General features: G+C 39.8%; 1 long non-coding RNA gene and 1 other non-coding gene across 2 annotated transcripts; one reads left to right on the top strand and one right to left on the bottom strand.

The window, feature by feature from the left end:
* The first annotated feature begins 920 nt into the window (after positions 1 to 920).
* On the top strand, positions 921 to 11,613 carry LOC140546439 (uncharacterized). The gene is made up of 3 exons (XR_011978348.1): positions 921 to 1,009; positions 2,293 to 2,610; positions 11,289 to 11,613. It is a non-coding gene; the product is annotated as an uncharacterized lncRNA (long non-coding RNA).
* A 5,694-nt stretch (positions 11,614 to 17,307) lies between these two features.
* trnar-ucg (transfer RNA arginine (anticodon UCG)) lies at positions 17,308 to 17,380 on the bottom strand. Its single transcript has one exon. It is a non-coding gene; the product is annotated as a tRNA-Arg (tRNA).
* Positions 17,381 to 17,643: the final 263 nt, after the last annotated feature.

The following is a 17,643-nucleotide window of genomic DNA, read 5'->3' as shown; positions in this document are numbered from 1 at the left end:
GAACAGCTGTGTGCTGATGGAGCTGTAGCTGCATGATGGCGCAGAGGACCCGTGCTGTACAGGGTGGCCTGCATGAGTACACGGACCTTACTGAGAGCACACACACCTACACACACACACACACACGCACACATTTGCGCGCGCACACACAAACACATGCTACCTGGTGCTGCTGAAGATCTGTAGGTTCAGTCTCTCTGAAGTTGGGAGGCTGTCACGGCTGTGCTAGACCACGTTAGAGATGATCCATTTACTTTGATATTTTTATAGAGACTATACATGTGCATTGGTAAATTCTCTGTATAATAAAATAATAATAATAATAATAATATTAATAATATAACAGTAGTGGTTATTATATTATTATTATATTATTATTATTACTATTATTATCATTGTGTTAATAGTATTGTTATTATTGCAGTAGATGCTGATTTAAGAGCATTTTAATTATGAAAAACGTATATTTAAAATAAAAGTAACACTGCTATGCATACTGTTACACACGGTATGCATATACAGTGTTGTATTATATGTTATTATTCTATAAATCTGTGTACAGTGTTTATTATTATCAAATAAGGTTAGTTTAGCCTTAAAATGTAGCTGAATTAAATTCTCCCCCAAAAAAGCAGATTTCACCTAAATGCGTACATTTTTACACATTACTCATATTTACTTGTGTTGTAGCTGTAGTATATGTGTTGTAGATGGTCATACATAATAATGATGTGCATTAGAGCTGAATGGCTGTTGTGTGTTGTGTGTTTCAGAAGTGTGGCAGCTCTCCTCCTTCTGGAAATTTCCCCATCACTTGCAGCGAGCATGCTGGGGGTTGGTTTCTGTCTTTGGTTATCTAGCTGTATGAGTACAATCACATGTCATAAAGCTAGATAACCGAAAGTAGAACTGATTCTCGAAATCTCCTTCCTCGTGTTGGGTGTTGGTGGAGAAGCAGGAGCACCACTCTCTGAAGCTGCTGCTGAAGACGCCGGACTCCCCTGTACAGGTAGAGAAAAAGATACAGGACCGCACTGCTTCTGTTCTGTTACACTTAACATAGAAATGTGGCCCAACATGGGTATGCTTTTGATACTTGTAAATTTGCGGGCTTATGCTAATGCTTTCAGAGTGCAGAAGTTAATGCTAGAAGAATGTGCCACAGGCAACAGTTGTGTAAATTGCATTTTTACATTTAATATGAGCAGGATATTCATACATTCGCAAGTCCCCTCAGATTAAATACATGAATAAAGGAACGACTGAAACTCGTTTAGGAATCTTATTGGAATCTTGAGTCATTTTAGAGGACATCATTTAATAAAAACTGTGTGTGGAGATGCACTGAGTACTTTATAAGGAACTGCTTTAAGGGGCTATGCCTAAAACTCATCATTTGATTGTATAGGTGTACATTGCTGAGCAAAACAAAATATAATCTTCTGAATGAAACTATATATGATGTATATTTTTTGTATTCAATGATTTAGCACCAGCAGTGCCAGTGTTGTAGCTTAGTAGCACTACTAGAACTTTCACATTCATATTGCTGAAATTGTGGCTTTGATTTAGATTATACAAAGTAGAAAGGATTAATAAGTCAAATTAATAAGTGATAATTTAGCTCTAATGCATAAATGATTATGTATGACTATCTACACCATGTATACTATAGCTACAACAGAGTACAGTTAAGCACTGTATAAAATTAATGGTTAACAATCTGCTTCTTTTGTTAGACACTTTGCAATTTAATTGAGGTCCATATATGTAATATATCTATAACAAATATATATATATAGAATGTGTACATCATTTATCATTTGGCAAATACATTTGCTTTTGTTGTAGTGTTTGTGTATATACATAAGTTATTAGAGTTATTAGTTATAATTATTTATTATTTATTATTTATATATATATATTTATCTACATCTATACATATACAATTAAATGATGACCCCTCAAAATATTTTATTGATCTTTATAATAATAAAATTACTGTGTTTTCAAGTAGAATTTATGTTTGTCTGTGCCCATGTTGTAAAGAACAGCACTACAGTGTAATTTTCATTACCAGGGGACATTTCAGTTGCAAGCCCCTTATGGCAAGATGGCACCTTGATCTGGCATCACGTGTGCTGGTCGAACATGTACAGTACTGAACGTATGCAATACAGCACCAGCGAAACAAACCTGACAAGCTGTTGCCATGGCACCTACTTGGCAATAATGACAAGGATTGTTTTTTAATGCTTTGTTTTCATTTTCTCTTCCTGGCTCTCCCCCCAGAGTGCTCTGGCTGTCCGCAACATGGCGTAATGAAGTAACATGACAGGAGCACAGGCAGCGTGCTGTACAGAAGAGGCAGAGAACAGAGGGGCGCAGGCAGGGAAGATGCCTTCCTCTGTGACCACCGTCCTTCTCCTCATGCCTGGAAAGCCCCAGTGCCATCTGCGGCCCTCTGGGGGACAGGGGAAGCCGTGCCCGTGCCACCAGCGACAAAGCCCCCTGTCAGCTCCCTGGAGCCAGGCGCAACGAGGGAGGGAGGGAGGCCATCTTGAGGGAAATCTCAGTGAAACAGCTAAGATGGCTGGACTGGCACATGAGGTGAGTTGCATCATGGTCTTTTTTTTTTTTAAGGATAGCACTGTGTGTGTGTGTGTGTGTGTGTCTGTGTGTGTGTGAACATCTATGTGTATGCATTTGATTCGTATACCAGGGAGGTTCGTCTCTTTGCCTATGTGATCTTACTACACTAATTAGCAGAGGGGGGGCTTTTGGGGAGGGGGATGAGAGTGCAGCACAGGAGGAGGGGAGGCAAAGAAAACAAATGAACTGGCACCGATTGCAGCTCGGCCTGCCATCTTCCTTTGTTTGGACCGCTTTGTGCTTCTCGAACATATGAATGAACATCAAGCTCCGTTCGTTAAGGGCTGGACGAACACAGTTCGTTGTTGCCACGCGGTTACCGTCATATTTTAGCTGTACCTCAATATCAGTATATTTCCTATATTTCCTATCTGAGTGCCAATTCAAATAAGAAACAATGGGCCTCATTCACCAATATCTTCCTAAGAATTTTCATTAATTTCTTCTTGAGAAAAGTCCTAACAAAAAGTACATCTCAGATTCATAATGTGTTTTTAAACGGCAGAATTGTTCGCAGCTCTGCTCTTCTAATGATGGGTGGCGTTGTACTCATAGATTGAACAAATGCCAAATATGAAAACATTGGAGAATGTCAGAATATTAAAAAAAACAGTGTAAGTGGGTTTTAAGAAGACATTACTTCTGCTGTGCGATGGGTAAATAGGGCCTAATGTGAGTAGCTATAAGGCCTTTATTGAGTTATACATTTCTGATCATTTCTTATAAATATCATAGACAAGTATTATAGTTATATATATTATACAGTAGTATCCTGTAGTACACTATCACTGTCATGTAAAAAAATCTCATATATCTCCAACAGGAAAAGCTAAATAAATACTTCATTGAAATTCAATGATAATGAGGCATTTCTATTGGTTCATTAATCAGGAAATTTGACTCATTTGATTCATATATTGTCAAAATGTGAGAAAACAATAGCATATAACTATTATTATCAACGTATTATTATACTATAATATAATATTCTAGTTTTGTACTATGATATAGTATAGATCATGGTGGTCAGTTTGTGACTGGTGTTCAGCTTTTCTTTGCCTCTGATTAAAGTGCACAGAACATAAAAAAATGAGGTGAACCACATTGCAAGAAATTCGGGAGGAGTAAGTGCTCTCTTATTTTCTCATTCTCTTTTATATAAAGCAGAGATAGTTTTAAATACAGTGTTTGTTTTAGTTTAAATAGACAAATAGGGCTTTAACCTCTATTACATGCGTCCAGCGTTTCAGCTATAATACACAGACCCACCATAAAAACAGAAAACACTAGGCCTTCCTCCACTAAGAGTGTTGGAACAGCACGGTTAGATCCCCTGTGAAAGTTTTTGGGGCAGAACGGTGGGAAATGTGCATCTATCTATACCACACTTATTTACAATTCAAATCTTTCTTTTTTCTCTTAAAGTAAATAGTTTTGTTTGCAGTCAGGGGTGGATAACGAGAGGAAAATGGAGAGGAGACAATAAAGCAACTAGCGCTGCTAATGAGTGGGGCTGAGCAAAGATCCTCTTGACATAGTTGCATTGAAAGGGAAGAAAGGGCCAAAGCCTGAGCCTGTGTGTGTGAATGAGCGAGGCAGCATCCCAGAGGCACTTCCCATACACCCTGTGCAAACTGCACCCTGCACCATTCTGCGGCTTTCACTCTTCTCCATTCCGAAACCCTCGGCAGGATTCATTGCCTGTAAAAATGTCAGTTAGTTGAATAAGTGAAGCAGAGAATGAAGACTTGAATGAAGGAGTGAATGAAAAGAACTCCAGAACACTTTAGACTTCCCAAAGATATTATCGGGCAAATTTGTTGGAAATTGGAAGGTTTGCTGCGTTTATTCTGCTATGGGGTAGGTGATAATATTAACATTAACAAATAGCATTATTGATCTTACTATATTAGTCTAATTGTATTAATATGATGGTAGAGTTAGAGTCAGTATGACCTAATTGTAGCCATATCTTGACAGACACAGGCCTGCATCCCAGTTTACTTCTCTACAATCTAAAAAATAAAAGTGCCAATAAGGGTTTTTTGGAGTGGCTATATAGGAAAAGCTTATTTGGTCTGATGTAATTATAGTAGATGTTATTCTTTCTATGATTCTGTATCTGTATTGTTTTATAGAAACATACAGCCAGGCAAAGATCATTGAAAAAATAATGATGCTTTAAATTTACACCATTCAAACGAATGGCAGCACATGAATAATACGTGTTGCATCAGTACAAAGCTTGCCAGTACAAAACAAGTAATTTGAAAGAAAGCAGTTGAGTTGCTGTACCATATTTTATTCACAGTGCCAAAATTGAATCCTTAACCTTTTCCCCCAGTTTAGGAGCTTAAGTGTTAAGAGTGTAGGTGACTTTAGCATGTCATGGTTGTGGTTTGCCTTTTACCAACCGCCTTACGTAGCTGTGCAGTGTGTGTTATGTGTATGTGTGTGTGTGTGTGTGTGTGTGTGTGCACGCCGAATAAAGGCGATGCAGCGGCGCATTCCCTCCCTCTGCTCTCTGGCTCCTTGGCCGCGGCTGAAGCGGCACCTCCGTGCCCCTGGCTCTCTTGGCCTCCATTTTGAAACGCAGTGAGGGTGAGATGGGTGCGGGCTGCCATGGGGCCGGCAGCTGCAGCACCATGCCTTAATGAACAGAACGTGGTGTCTGCCATTATTATTCTGCCCCACTCGCGTCTTCCCTCCCTCAATGGAAGCCCCCCCCTCCCCTCATAAAGAACCTCGTCGTTCCCACCATTGTCAGGACTGGTACTTCTCCAGTGCGGCTTGAAGGGGGGCAGGGTGGGAAAGCCCGAAGCAGACTAGACACGACCAGATGCCAAAGACATGAGACTGTTATGCAGATCGGAGAGCTTTTGTGAGAGAGGGACAGCGTACGTGTGTGTGTGTGTGTGTGTGTGTGTGTACATATGTGTGTGTCTGTGCGTGTGTGTACAGGAGCCATAGGCCACCTGATCATGTTAATTGGTCTACTCGCTCCTAATGCTTGTCTGGCAGAGATGGAGATGTTGTTCGTTGCAGTGGTCTGAGTGAAAGGGGGCATGTGGCTCCTGTCCAACATGCACACAGTACATAAATGTGTATACTACATAAGCAGTAAAGTTTTACTGGGCCGTTACAGCTTATTCTGGCTGACGATTTTATGTTGTGCTGTAGCATAATTGAAGTAGAGTGCAAATACCCGACCTTCAGTTCTTTACTCTCATAAATACATACTACTTATAATTTACATATTGTAGTAAGTAAAAAAAAAATGTACTTATAATAATAAGCCATTTATATTGATATCTATACAATAAGCCTAGAATTTCCAAATGTATTTCAAAGTGTTTGGATGTACAGTAAACTACTTTTGAATTTCAAAAGTTTGAATGAATGGGGCCTAATTTGCCAATTGTTCATTGTCCTACAACACAGTTTCCATAAAGATTCTGAGATTCACCAGTGTTTTCTTCTTAGAAAATTGTTCAATTGATCAGTACAATGGGATCCATCCCTATAAGTCCATAGCTGTGAACATTTCTGCAGTTTAAAACTCAAAAAACACAGAATTCTTAGAAAGAGAATCCATGTGTTCAGTATAATAAATCCCATTTGACTGCAGATACATGTGCAAATAGGGATGTACAGTTGTAATCGATCAAGATCAGAATTGGACAATTTTTATTACGAATAAGCAATCACTCAATTTATTATTCTGATGTACTTTATTTTTTTTGATGTGGTTAATTATATTTGATGTAGGTCTTTGATTTATGGTTTAGTTTTTAACTTGGAAATAACATGTTCCAGTGTGTGAGCTTCAGGTAAAACGATGGGTTAAAAAGTGGCCCATAAAAAGCCAATCATCACCCAATTTGTAAAGAAATTGAAATCATAATTTGCTATTAAAATTAATGAAAAAAATGGGGCATCCCTGATTAAAAAAAGTGATTCTGATATACCAGCCCTGCGCCTCCACGAGTTTCAAATAATTAGCAGGGAAAAAATAAAGAGATGTGTCCAGAATGATGAACAGAGATGTAGATGATCCTAGAATTGAGTTTTAATAAATAAATACCCAGCATAATTTGTGCTACACCAGCGGTGATCAGATCCCATTGCAATAAATAGTTAGCAGTTGTTTTTTGTTGTTGTTTACAAAATACTTTCAGTATTGAGGAAAACTATTAAAATAGTGTTTTGGTGTGTTGGTAAAATCTACATTGTGTTAGTTATTATAACATATTCCACAATTCCAGACATTTGAACATTACTTTATCTTTTAGATAAACCTGGAAATCAACCAAATCCTGTTGTATATCCTACAGTAAAATGAACAGCAAATTCCTCTCTAATGTTATTATCTCTCGTGAGTTATATCCATTTAATGACTCAACTAATGAACAACGACCAAAGGCACCCATCATACTGGGCTCTGCTTATTAAAGCCATTTGCAAACATATCCCACAAAGCATCTGAAAACACAGGCTTGAGCAGCTAAACAACTGTGTGTTGATGAAGGTCACCTGACATCAAACAGTGGCACCTTCTGCAGTTTTAATTTTTCGGAGCAACGAGATCAACAAATAATGAGGCAGAGGGAGAGAGAGAGAGAGAGAGAGGGAGACTGTAAGTGAATGACACAAAATGAGAGAACAAAGGTTCAGAACACGCTAAAGGTGGGCAGATTTACCAGCAATGCATCAGAGGAACACAGAGCAAAAACAAATGATGGTCAAGAAGCAACAGAGCAGGGAAAGGTGAGAGAAAGAGAGAGAGGGGATGAGAAAGAAGAAGGATGACAAGAGAGGGGGAGTATGTGACATTGACGAGGAGAAGAGGCACCATGGTTGGTTTCATCCTACAGCTACTGGAAGTAAGAATACAGTGCTGTGCTGTGGCAGTAGCCTCGCAAAGCCTCACTTTGCAGACCCTTGCCACAACACACTTAGCATGTGTGGGGTCCGGGGAACATCCATAGGAGGTCAGTGTGTGTGTGTGTGTGTGTGTGTGTGACACATACACACACACAGACCTACAGTGAACTGACAAGGGTGCAGCAGAACCTTCAGCAATTTTTCAACTAATATTTGACACCATTTGAAAACATCAGTTGTCCTTTTACACTGTGAGAGCATTTCACAACGAAGCCACTAGCAGAAATGGGGCATGATAACTGCCAATAAAATCAGATTATATTAATGTTCACTAAGATTAAGTATATGTAATTATATTATGTGTATTTTTTTTATCAGATCATTATAAAGAATAATAATGTATTAAACGAGGGCAAGGAGAGTGATACATACAGTCTGATACATTTATTAAAATCCTGGCTTAATTCAAGATGAGGCACGGTTAGCTGAAATTTAGGTCAAGTGCCTGGGGGGTCAAACTGCAAGATTCTTTGTGTGTCATTGGGCCACTGCTGATAACTCCACCGTCTACTTAATGAGGTACAGTAAATCCTCCTCTTTTCTTAGGAACAACAACATGGGATCTATCAGTGTGTGTTTGGGTATCACATTAGGTAGGGATTGACAGACAAACGATGGTGGTGGTGAGGATTGTTCACATATGGATGCCTCAGATGTCTTGATTTCAGGAGTCACAACACTGGTTCACAAACACAGCAGCACTGTTTTTAGCTTTAAGGCCAGTAAAAATGAACTCCCTGAAGAAATCTGTATTATGAAGTGCATAACATGCACTGTTATTATAACTGTTCTGCAGGTCAGTGCAGGGACACACAAAGGCCAGGCCTTTGCTACTTGTAAGTGTGGACAATACGCAGGATCCACCAGCTTTGGCAGGAGCGTTAAACCACCCTCACACGGCATTCAAAAGCTTGGATGACATCCAATGTAGGTCAGGCCTAATCTTTGTCCGTTAATGCAACTTTGGCCGAGACTAATCTATCACAAAGAATGTCTTAAGTATCTCCCAGGAAGACAGAGAAGTTCTTCCAGTCCAGGCTTTTCAGATTAGAGGCTGTCTGCATGAGAGACCCAGAGGCAGGGGTCCTCCACTAAGAGTGAAATGAGAGTAAGGAAGAATTAGAGCTGGTTGGAGCTGTTAATATAGCGCTGCTGGATAATCACACAGGGGGTTATGGGAGGGGTGGGCTGGAGTGTGACCTGCTTTTTTTCCATCTTTGTTAAGTTTCTTTTTTATTGGATTTACTTTTTTTTACTTTTTTTTTTATTTTTTCTGGATTTACTATACAGTACTGAAGGCAATGTTAATACTGTTATATATATATCCTGAGTCTACACTTATAAAAAATAAAGGTACTACAGAATGTTCTTTAAGTGATGCCTAAGAAACTATTTGTAATAGAAATGTATGTGAATGTGAAGAACCTTTATATCAGGTGGTATTTCAGTGGGATCACAGAGGTCTTTAAAGGTTCTTCACACTCACACATGTCTATTAAAAACATGGTTTAAAATGAGTTGCTGTTATTCTACAGCAGTGGTTCCCAACCCTGCCCTGAACAAGTTAGTGGTTTCCTGCTCCAACACATTACCTTTAACTCAGGAAGGGCTTGTTAATTAGCTGAGTTTGATCAGGTGTGTTGGGATCCAGATAAATTTTAAAATAAGGAGGACAGAAGGTCTTTTACGTCCAGGGTTGGGAAGCCTTAATGAACCTTCTCTTGATGTTAAGGTTACACACTTACATATCTCTATAACAAACATGGTTCTTTTCATTGGGATGGACACCATTGTTTAATGGCATTGCTCAAAGAACCCTTTGTAGCACCTCCCTGTCCAGGAACCCAACCCAGTTCTGTTTCTAAATATTAATGATTGGTTCTGCGTACTAATTCCCTTGTTAGATATCTGTAGAACTGCATATTTATTTCCCTTCATCCCATCAAAAAAATGACACTTTAAGTTGTCCATCAAGTTCAAGTTCATTGCTGCAGAGGCATCCTGACTGTGATCAGTCCCACACACACACACACACCGCCAGTCTCTCTCTCTCACACACTCAGAGCCGTCGCTCACCCTCTGACCTGTGTGGAGGTTGCTATGGTAGGGAGGCTGGCTGTCTCAGTAATGCGGCTGTGAAAAGGCGGTGCTGTCAGGGCCGTCTCGAGATGTGTGCCCCCCCACTAGCCCCCCTCCCTCGTCCTCCGCAGCTGGGCACGGCCCCAGAGCCTGGGAATGTCAGAGCCTCGGGTTCAGCAGACACCCCCCCATACACCTCACCCCCAGCACTGCTGCACCCCCACTTACACCACAGAGCCCCCCACAGCTCCAGTCTAGCCGTTCCCTCAGCCCACTGTCTGCAGCCATGTAGGCCCATCCGAAGCCCCCACGTACTGCCCCAGTGCAACTTCCACATCAGTTTTCCCCCCTCTTTAACATTAGAGCTCCAGCTTTAGCCTATATTACACTCAATGGGAGCAAAGTAACCACTGTGTATGTGTGTATGATCCTGAGTTTTATATTTTAAAGGGGTTGGGGTTAGGTTTCGTATGGGATGTATGGCCACTGTCCAGCATCCAGCGTGTTTTTTTTTTTTTTTAGAACACTTATGTATTAACTCTATCTAAAGTGTAGTTGCCTGTATCTTTATATTGTTATATTTACCATATGTATCATATATTTAAAGTCATATTTCTTTGCTTATCAATCATATTTATTGCTCATTGTCTTGCAATCTGTTCTGTTCTGTTTTTGTTGGGGTTTTTTTTTGGACAGTATTTTAACCTTTGCACAATGCTTACTGCATTTAGTTGCCTTCAAAGACAATGAAGTCTGTCTATCTATATATGGCCCCATGTCTTGATGTATGAAAACAAGTGTGTGTGTGTGTGTGTGTGGGGGGGGGGGGTGTTGGAGGGTTGCTAATGCACTCTGAAACCGTTGGGTGAATATAAAGTAAGTTTAATTGTGTTAATTGTGTGAGAGATAGAAGACTGAGGCTTGAGACTAAGCCAAACAAGACTAGTTGGCTATCTGTGTCTTCTACAGAGAGTATGGTGTGTGTGTGTGTGTGTGTTTTCGGTTTCCATTCTAGTCCTGCATGCTGCTGGGAGGGGAGGGGGGAAATAAAAGAAGAGTGATTTGCATAAGCTGCATGAAGTCCAAAGAGTGAGCGTGGTGAAAAAATAGATATCAAAGAGCAACAAAAAGACAAAAAGGACAAACCCTGCGTTGTGCAGACAGAGCAGAGAAAGGCAAGGCTTGCATGGGAGAGTGGGGTGAAATTGACAGAGAAAGAGTCTGATCTGCTCCCCTACGGCGATAAAAGGGAGAGGATCCTCTGTGTATCATTTGGAAACTGTGAAAGAGTTGACACTCTATTTGCAAAGACTTATTGTGAGAGAGAAAGGAAAGATTGATTGACCAGCCTTTATGCCGTGTTTGACTAGCGAGAAATGTACGGACACATTAAACCACTATGATCATTACTCCTCTGCAGTTTTCATACATCATCCTGCACTCGGACCGCCTTTTCTAGAACGACTACAGTCTGATAGGTTAAAGTTTCATAGCCGTCTGTTTCATAAAATTACAGAAAATGAAGCACACAGTCGCAGGATTCCAGCTGTTTAAACTCGTACTGTGTGTGAAGTGAACTGAAGTCTCACGGCTTTTTCCCTTTTCTTTTGCAGACATGGCTGAGAACTAAACACACACTCGTGACACACTCCATCTGCAGCAGAGGAGACTGGATGACCCCGGCGGGATGCTTCACAGAAGATGTTTGCTTTTTTATATGGTGTAATTTTAGTTTCAGTTGGAAGCTGTTCTGCGTTCTTAAAAATGCACACTAGTCTGTAGAGCGTATAATTGTAGTGAATGAGAGTTTTATTGTGATACTGCATTTTGGAGTGATCTGTCTGGACTGTAAGGGTGTATGAAATCAGTGACCACAGTCTAAATGTATCTTAATTATTCTGACTTTCCTGTGAATAAACAGTGTTTTTTTTCCCTAAACTGTTGTTTCCTAAATGTGGTAAGGGTCAACATGATGCCTGTCCACTATAAATATTGTGTGTGTGTGTGTGTGTGTGTGTGTGAAGAACTACAATAAAAACTGGAACTAGAACCAGGTGAACCAGTCCAGCACATCAGCACCCTGGACAGCGGGGGCGAGAGAGAAAGAGAGAGAGAGAGAGAGAGAGAGAGAGAGAGAAATTAGACAAAAAAGAATGTGAAAACAGAGAATTATATATATATATATATATATATATATATATAGAGAGAGAGAGAGAGAGAGAGAGAGAGAGACCAAGAAAGGAGAAACACGGAAAATGAGCGAAAAGAGAGAGAGAGAGAAAGGCAGAGAGAGATACACTTAATACAGTTGTAGCATTAAATGTAAATCGGTTAAAATGATTAAAAACGACAGGTGTGGAGAAACGAAGGTAATATCGAAGCTAAACGTAGCTTTAGGCTAAATGTGGAGGGGGAGTCCGTCTTTATTATTTTTATGGGAAAATCCTTTTTTGAGAAAAAAAATAGCAAAAGAAAATAACTGAACCTGTGAAAGTGTGTAAAGGTGTGTATTTCTGATCTGCTTTAAGCTGCAAAAAACTAAACAAAAAAAAAAAAAACAGCGAAGACTTCCTCCAAACCCCCCCCCCCCCCCCCCACACACACGTGGTCGGGCGCGCGCTCACACTGACAGCTATTTCGTTTGCCTGAGGAAAATGAAGCTGAAAAATACTAAAATATTTCCACGTTCAGTGTTAATAAATCAGCTCAGTGTTCAGCTGGTTTTCGTCATTAACAGACTGTCGAAAATAAATCAAATTAAATATAAATAAATAAAAACGATCATCTCAAAGATTTTCGTATTATATTTTTCTATTTCTATATACAGTTTCGACCCTTAACATAAAACTAAATAAAGCATAAAAATGAATAAATACATTAAAACGCTCTAACTATTAAAAAAAAAATTTGCAGTGGGTTCATATAAAATATATGTGCAGATATAGCTGTTCAGCCTTATGTAAAGTGTGTGTGGGCACTCCTGGTCAAAAGACACGTGGTGTTGCTTTTCTAACGGGAAACAATCATCTACAGGGAGCCAACTGAGACACACTGCAGGTGTGCTAATGTTAGAGCACGGTTTCTATTAGTTTGCTGGATTTGACATATTAGGGAGGAGTAAAACATCAAATGTGACATGTGCCCAAACTTTTTCTAATGTTAAATTAATCTCAAAATAAAATCAAATAAGAAATAGTACAGTAAAAAAAAGCTTTGGGGGTGTGACTTCTCATTCTCATTTAGAAATTCAACAAAACATGTCAAGAATATAAAAGAAATCCAACTAAAACTAAAATACAGGACGAGAAATGTAGGAAAGTCTCCTCTAAGAGCACCATTACAGGAAACACGTTCACATGTGTGATCAACAGCAAATAGCTTTAAACTTACCATGTAGAGCAAGTACGTATGGATTCATTAATGAGGATTAAGCCTACACTCTTCAAAATAAAAATACTACAAAGGGTTCTTTAAGCGATGCCATAGAAGAACCACTCTTGTTTTCCTAAAGAACCAGGTGTAATAGAGACATATTTGTCTGAAGAACATTTTAATTGGTGAAGAACCTCTACATCAAGTGAAGGTTCATTAAGGCTTTAAAAGGTTCCTCACACTCATACATCTATATGGCATCGCTCAAAGAACCTCTTGTAGCACCTTTATATTGACGAGTGTAGTCCCACATTTCCCTCTCAGTAGAAATGTTGCATTCAAAATACTGTATAGTCCAGGACTAGGCTTCATCCTTGTCCAGGACTTCCACCCAGTAAGTACTAATTGTAAATCTTAACGACTGAATAAATTCTAAATAACATCAAACTAAAGATTAAAAAAGAAAAAACAGCGACTAAAACATCTCTTGAGGGCACAGAAAATCCCAGCCCTGATAAGACTAGCTGTAGCCTACTGAAAGGCCCGATTGCTGCACTGTTTACTCTGGACTGTTTTAGTGCCATTAAAATCAAAGCACCCAGAGAACAAGGCGATGCTAATTCATAAACAAACAAATTAACTGACTTAAAATACACCCCAAATTAAGCTGTCCTCATAAACCCTAGTGAAAGCGGTCAGTGGTAATGACCTTGCCCCCCTCAGGCCACTAAATGGACAGTTGATTGACCCTATTTGCCGTTGACCCCGGGGTGAACAAAGCTGTAGGCTAATGGTGTGGTGGACAGGGACCGGTTGGTGGGGCACATGTCTCCCTCTGGCCAGTCCCCTAGAGAACAATAAAGCAGGCCAGAGGGGCCAGAGGTCAGAGCTCAAAAGCACAGGTCAAGAACCACTAATTAAGAGCAATTTCCTTTTATTCCCTAGTGAATGCTGAGGTGGACGGTGGGCCGCCACCAATATGCTGCCATCTTTTACAAGGCCCTTAAATAAACATGCTGATGGACTCTGTCAGGGTTGTCTGGACTGGACGGATGTGAGGCTGCTAGGACATCCCTGTTTCTTTGCTTTTCTTTCTTTCTTTTTTGACAATGTTAATGGGGACTGAAGTCTAGCCCATTCTACCCCCAAGATTTCATGCCCATCTTGCTCTTTTTCCCTTGCTTTAGTGAGCAGCAGCTAGCCTGCTATGTCTAAACGCTATTCTGTTCACAGCTTGTTACACCGCAAAGTTAAACACACTGAGAGCTTTCAGCTGAGCTCTCAGTCCTGCTCCGCTTCCGCTAGCCGAGCTGAAGTCTCTGAGGCTCTCTCCTTTTCGGAGCCATAGAGCGCCTCGTCTTCGTGGCTTAGCCTCAGAACGGAAGATGTAGGCTCTGTTATAGGTTAGCATAAGAATGGTGCCGGAGCTTGTGAACTGCCCTGACCTCCTGACCTCTCTCCCCATCCATGAATAGCATCAGTCAGAGGCTGGCCAGGCTTTTCAGTCCCTGCAAGACGTGCCTGAGTTCCTAAGCATGCTGATTTAACGTATCCTCAGCACCGTGGCTGCTTTTGCCCACACTCCCAGCAGTTTGTTTAAGGCAGCCCCCCTAGCGCACACACTCACACTCACACACTCACAAGCCCCCTGAGCTATAGGGAAATTAGGGGTCTGATCTAACACAAGGGCCCATTCACAGGGAAACCCATGTCCTTTGCTGTTTACTCTGCTTTCTTGCCTTTAGCATAAAAGCTGAGGGGAAGAGTTGCTTGTACAAAAGGCTAAATGTGTGACGCTGTCCACATTTACTGTGTTTTATTAAATAAAGCAGCGGCATCCGCTCCAAAAAAATCCTATCAGGAAATCTACATTCATTAATAGAAAAGCTGCTTCTAAAATAAGTCATTCTGTCAAGGTGATTTGGGTGCGTGTCTGTCTGCCACACATAAACCTTGTCTCTTCATTTCTGCCCTTTTTCACTTTTTGGCATAGTGTGAATCTGGCAGTTGTACTTCATATTGCGGTAGATGTTCGTGATTAGTGGACCAATAGAAATAATCATTTTCTAAAACGACTTATATATAATAAAATCTTTTTACAGTGGCCTCAATTGAAAGTTAAGAAGGGTTTCTCTTCTCCTGTAAAGTTGCAATTTTGGAGTTACAAGGATTTTGCGTGAAAGTGATTATATGTTCCTCAGGATAATAGAAATGCTAATTTTTATTGTTTTTATTGTGATTTTTTTCTGTTATTGTAAAGAAAAAAACAGCTTGATGGCATCCAGAAATTCCAGATAAAAAGTGGATCAGTTTTCCGACTCCTGATTCCTGTGCCTTATACTGAAGTCCAGTGAAATAATCCTAAATATGAAAATACCCCCAAAATATCATTTCTACCAGAAACAGATCAGCCAGGGCCATCTTTTACTAATTTACTGAGTGTAAATAAGGACACACCCTTTACAGAGGATACACTTCTGCACATTTTACTGCACAGTTACTGTTTAACATATTTGAGAATGTGGGAATTACATATAAAAAGCATATATGAGGCATGGTAAATGTAATATGTCATGTTTTATTATTTTGTCAATATCTTCAATTCTGCAAACAAAATGATTTTTTGCTAGACAACAGTCGGATGCCTGCAATGATGCAGGTAGGTTTCCTTTATTTACAGGATTTGTTCCTTTATTTTCATTTTTTTTGTTTTAGAATCTTCACAACATGTCATTTAAACAGGGGTGCCCAGACTTTTGCAGACGACGGTGTCTAAACAGTAATACTATCATTTTATTGACCCTTTATATTTGAAACAGACATTTGTACTGTATCCGTCTCATGTGTAGTGTGAGTGGGGGGTGCAGTGTGGCTGAGCAGTTGGTCACAGGTCCAGTAAGTAAGTAAGTGCAGGGTGGAGGTGTGATGAGATGTCTTGTGTGATGAGGCCGGTGAGGAAACTCAGAGTCTGCTGTGATGCCTTTTCTTTTTTTTTTATTTTTATGTATGTTATTATTTACAACTAAAATTCACTGTCTGCCCAACGTTGGAGCTTGATGTCAACCAAATGTAGATTTTTGACTGATATTTGATTCCCAGCCAGTGTTCAGTGTTGGGTTTTGACATCAGCACTATTTCAATGTTCAACTTAAATTCAACGTCTGTCCGATGTTAAAGTTCAGTATATCCTTCTGACGTCAAATTGACCTTGGTGCCTGTTGGAGAACAAATCTCCCTAAACCTTTTCCTATGTGCTTAGATATGCAGTGTGGGAGCAGGCTGCTGTACTCAGGCATACTGCCCTCTATGATCTCCATGTCTGAGGGGTTTGGGGAGAGTGAGGGGACAGTAATCACAGGGTGCTGGACTTTACTGAACAAAGTAATGGCTTTACACCCAACATGATCAGCTTCCCACCAACGGATACGTTGTTATACGTAGTTGGCTTTGTTGTTACGCTAATTCACACAGTCTATGGCGTGTAATGACGGGTTTATTAATATTTCACTCTTCGAGGCTTTAAGCCTCTCAACACGCCAGAAACCAGAGAACTGAAAGACTCTGCAGCTTCACCTCATCAATAAGGCTTCACTGCCTCCTGGTGGTGAGAATACGATACTACCATTCCCAAAAAGCCTGAAAAACACGTCCATCTTAACTCCCACTGTTCTCTCCTGCACGGGAAAACACATTTAAATATGTATAATAATAATAATAATAATAATAATAATAATAATAATAATAATTATTATTATTATTATTATTATTATTATTAGCAGTAGTGGTATAAAACGTAAATTTTGGACATGGAACATGGTCGACTGACCAACATTGTTATGTTTTATGTTAAATGTGTGTAAATTGAATAACAATGATTAGGTTACAGTTTACATCCATGTTCCCTTTAAGGTGAGCGATAGGTCTTATTTTACTCCCAGACCGAAAGTATTTCAGTCTTCATTACTAAATAGGATTTCTGACATTTATTCATAACTATTAGTGATCAGTAAATATGTTTTCTTTAAAAATACACTGAAAGCTGTATGTGCAGATACAGAGAATACAGTGTGAAATGCATCTCACTGGCTGATGGCATTTATTCCAGCACATATTAACAGATTAACAGTCGAAAGCAAAGTGTAAAAGAACCACGCATGTAGCTAATTTAGTTTTGGACGTTTTGGTGGCTACTGTGCTTTTTGGGGGCTAATTTGCCTTTCTCGTTTATGTGTTTTCATATAAGAGAGGAAAAAAAAAGATCGACCCCGGCAGGACTCGAACCTGCAATCTTCTGATCCGAAGTCAGACGCCTTATCCATTAGGCCACGAGGCCTCTGGAAAGGGCGGGAAAATACGTCGTATTTGACTGATAGTATCCATCCTCTTGAACCGCCGCTTGACGACTACCAAACGCTATTAATATAACTAGCTAGTAACACACAGGATTTACCACTGTTTTTGAACATAGAATATTTAGCTAACAAAGCCTGTATATTTATTTTTCTATTGCAATAACGTTAAATGTCCAGAAACGTCGTTTTATAAAAGCTCTGCTTTAAACGTGTTCACTTTAAGATAGCAGCTAGCTAGTGCTAA

This window comes from Salminus brasiliensis, chromosome 2, assembly GCF_030463535.1.
Source record: "Salminus brasiliensis chromosome 2, fSalBra1.hap2, whole genome shotgun sequence".
Lineage (NCBI taxonomy): Eukaryota > Metazoa > Chordata > Actinopteri > Characiformes > Bryconidae > Salminus > Salminus brasiliensis.
This window is presented reverse-complemented; position numbering and strand designations above follow the sequence as displayed.